The sequence below is a fragment of the Asparagus officinalis genome, chromosome 9, assembly GCF_001876935.1.
Source record: "Asparagus officinalis chromosome 9, Aspof.V1, whole genome shotgun sequence".
In the NCBI taxonomy this organism is placed as follows: domain Eukaryota; kingdom Viridiplantae; phylum Streptophyta; class Magnoliopsida; order Asparagales; family Asparagaceae; genus Asparagus; species Asparagus officinalis.
The window spans coordinates 62,052,606-62,056,301 of record NC_033802.1 but is presented as its reverse complement, the minus strand read 5'-3'; positions in this window follow the sequence as shown (position 1 = coordinate 62,056,301).

Here is a 3,696-nt window from a genome sequence, read left to right as displayed (position 1 = left end):
CACCTTGTCAGGATCCGCGGAACCCCCGTGACTCGTCGCTGTACGACCAGCGGTCTCAGCTCTCGGCCCACTCCGCGACGGAATCAGCAAGCTCTACCGCTTAGATTCTTCTCTTTATCGAGCTCCACCACGGACCACGTCCACCCCGGAGGGTTCTCTGGTGCTGGGCAAACAGCCACCTCCAGCAGAGCCGCGTGTGTACGCGGCATCTCTCTCTTTCCGACTGCCCGGCTGCTCGCGCCCTTCCGCCTGTGCTCAGCCGCTCCGCCCATCCCAAATCCGGCCGAAGCCTTTGCACGTGGGTTGCTCGAGTTCCTTACCGCCTCCTTCGAACACCGGCTGCTACCTTCCCCCGCGGGGGGCCCGTACACGTCCAGCGCCCCACCCACCTCAGCCGCCTGAGATCCGCCGTCACCCCTTCAGCACCGCCGAGACAGCCCCCACGAACCCCTGCAGCAGCCCCTCCGACAACTGCTCCCCTCTCCCCCTGTCGCCGGCTCTTTTCCACCGAACATCGCTGCCGACGCCAACCAAGTTCACCGCTGCCGTCGCCGCAACCCCTCGTCGAAGCTCTTCCTGACGCCGTGCCCGCGCTCAGATCTGATACGCGCTGTCGAGGTCGATTCGTTCGACGAACCCGAGGCAAGATCCCGAACCTTGATTATTTCATTTTAATTATTAGTTCATCGTAATTTATTATGTGACTCATCATTCAATTTTTAGATCTGTTATGAGTTAATTAATTAGATTAGTCTGTAAATATTATTACCTGTGTGGGATTGCTTGACATGAATAGCTGTGTGGAAGCTTGTTGTGTTATCACTTAGTTGTTACCCAATAGGAGAGACTGTACATGAAGACGACTTCTGTTAAAAGTATGATTTATAAGCGTGCTTCAAAGCATGGCTATACTCGCTCGACATCGATATCCCGATGTGAGGAGTCCCGAGTTCTCTCGATATCGATATCCCAGCATGAGGTTTCCTTGATTATTATTATTATTATTATAGCATTGACTAGACGATGCACTCTTGATCGGACGTGTTGTGGATCACAGTTATGTTCATAGTTTTACAGAAGTCGTTCCACGGTAACTCCGTGGCTAGTGCATAATATTTTATGTACAGTTGCGTAATTAATATGACAAACATGGGGTTATAAAGGGGGATTGGACGGAGAATATAGCATGTATATAAATGGGCACATCGCTTTCTTATTATCGTGATATCGTGAGTGTTATGTACATGGGCCAGAGGGCCAATACTTGACTTGAAGGCGGCCCCCGGACGACTTTACGGGGACCCGATTATATACATTAAAATATTCTTCCCCAATTCAAATAACATGTAAAACAAGAATAATATGCTTGTGTGTTTTATGGTGGACTTTGTTGGTTTTATAAGATGTAGACTAGTTGTATTTCTGTTCATACTTAGATCGGGATTAATAATTAATTATCTATAATTTGAGACATAAGGTATATACATGAGGGTTTCCTTGTTTGGATTATTTCGTTCGACGTATTATGTCTCAAGTTATAGGTATTTAAGTATTAATTCCATCTAGTTGTGTGATTTGGATATTTGGATGATTACCTTGTTGGCTAGCTGCATGATCTTAACACTTGGATGGCTTTCTTAGATTCTTTTGATGATTTTATTCCAGTGATAGATTGTATTTAGATTATTATTAATTTATTTGCATGTTATTATTATTATTATCACTGTTTTTGCTTTGGTCCTTCGATCGTTCCTATTTCTCTCTGTGGGATCTTGCCGTGTGCCATGCCCCCTGACGTACACCTGTTTTCTCTGGTGTACGTCAGATTTAGATGAAGAACAGGTTCAGCTAGGAGATCGCTAGGAGCCAGAGGATTCTCAGCAGAGTGCTTAGCAGACCGAGCTGAAGAAGCCGAAGCTTAGTTAATGGTCCTCATTTTCCCTTTGTGCTACCTTCCATTTCCATTTGATCAGTGTATTTTATATTCTTCAATATTTCATTCAGATAGTTTTGTATAAGAGTATGTTCGACCCGTATTATTATGCCTTGATGATATCCCATTGTGATATGATATTTTTATTCTGAGTTTGTCTATTATATTCTTGCTGATTGTGATCGGGGACCTGTGACTTCGCATTGTATTTTTTCCAAACGCTTAGCGTATTGGATTTAGAAGAAAAGAAAAAGAAAAAAAATAATAGCGTATATTTCTTCTCAATCTAATACGTCACGGGCTTGTTCACGTTCCTGTTCGCGGGAAAAATTGTAGCTTTCTTCATTGTTGATATCATTGCTATCTCAGTTAACAACTTTATGCGGTTACAAAGATCCGGTCTTTTTATAAAACCGTTACAATGAAAAATCAAAAGAAAACAAAGTAAGATTACAATTTCCTTATTTGATCGAACTAATCGCGAGTCTCCCTTTTTGCGGTCGCTCGCTTTTGGTGGTTCTTTGCCTGCGGCCGGGTTATTTCGCCGTGCAACCACCGCGTGATCACGATCCGGTCGCGATCTTATCACGGATATGACGGGTAAATATTCCACCAAGGAATAATCAGCCGGAGGATTGTTTCACCAAGGAAACAACCAATCGCTCGAAATCTCCAGGATCTAAGAAACCAACGTTGAGCGATCGCGGGAGTGTGATCGGTAGCATCTCAAAATGTCCAATTTCCTCTCAACTCCTGCCTTATTTGGATTGGTTGATCGGCGAGCCACCGGATCTTGAAAGGTCCAAGCTTCCAAGCTTTCAAAGGTCCGGCCTCGGACCGGTGCCTGAGTGCTGTTTTTTTAGACTGAGCTTCTTCAGATCCAGCAGCGGCCTCCTCTCTTCCGAAAATTTCCTACCGTCTGAAACGACAATTTTGGGCCCCACAACGGGCGCATTTTATTTATTATATGTCATCTCTCTAGTAATCGCAAATTTTAAATTCCTTATGTTCAAGCAATTCTCTATATTTATATCTAGATACACTAAAAAACCACCACTCGGTACGGCTATTGCTGGTGCGGTAATGGAGCGTGCTCATGCTTTTATAAGCCGCGATAGTCCACCCCAAGGGACGTATTCGACGTCCTCACGGCCTTTGGCCGAGCCACCTAGGGAGCTGGCTCGCTTGTGTCCCAACGAACAGCCGACCCTTTTGAGGGTATTATTTTGTCGCGTCCTCAACTCATTTTATTTGACAGTTTTAGGGAATATGTCCGTCGTTTATTGAAGTAACTCGGGCCTGCGAGGATGCCAGCCCTGATGGGGATGCTCGGCCATTCCGGAACCGGGCGACTCACCTTACTGAGCCGATGGGCTCGATAGGAGCACTCGGAATGTAGTATTCACCCACCCTGGTCCCGGGCGCTAGTGGCTACAGAGTGCGAGCCCGTGGAAGCGGCCATGGCCATTCGAGGGCAGGCAACAGAAGTCGGCAACGAGACTAAGTAAGACTCCAACAGCGGGAGGCGAGTCTATGTGGTCTTAATCTAAGAGAGGAGAAGTAAGAAGGGTGATCCAGAGAAAAGCCAGGGCTGTGTCTTTGTCACTGCCCGGCAGAAGCATTAGGGCATACAGCTGATAGGTGCTGGTGAGAAGTATCCTCATCAAAAGCTTAAGAGGGCTTGAGAAGAAGGTAGAAGAAAAAGGCCCATACATGAGTAGCTCAAGGTCGAAAGAAGTCCCGGAGGATTGACATAGACGGCT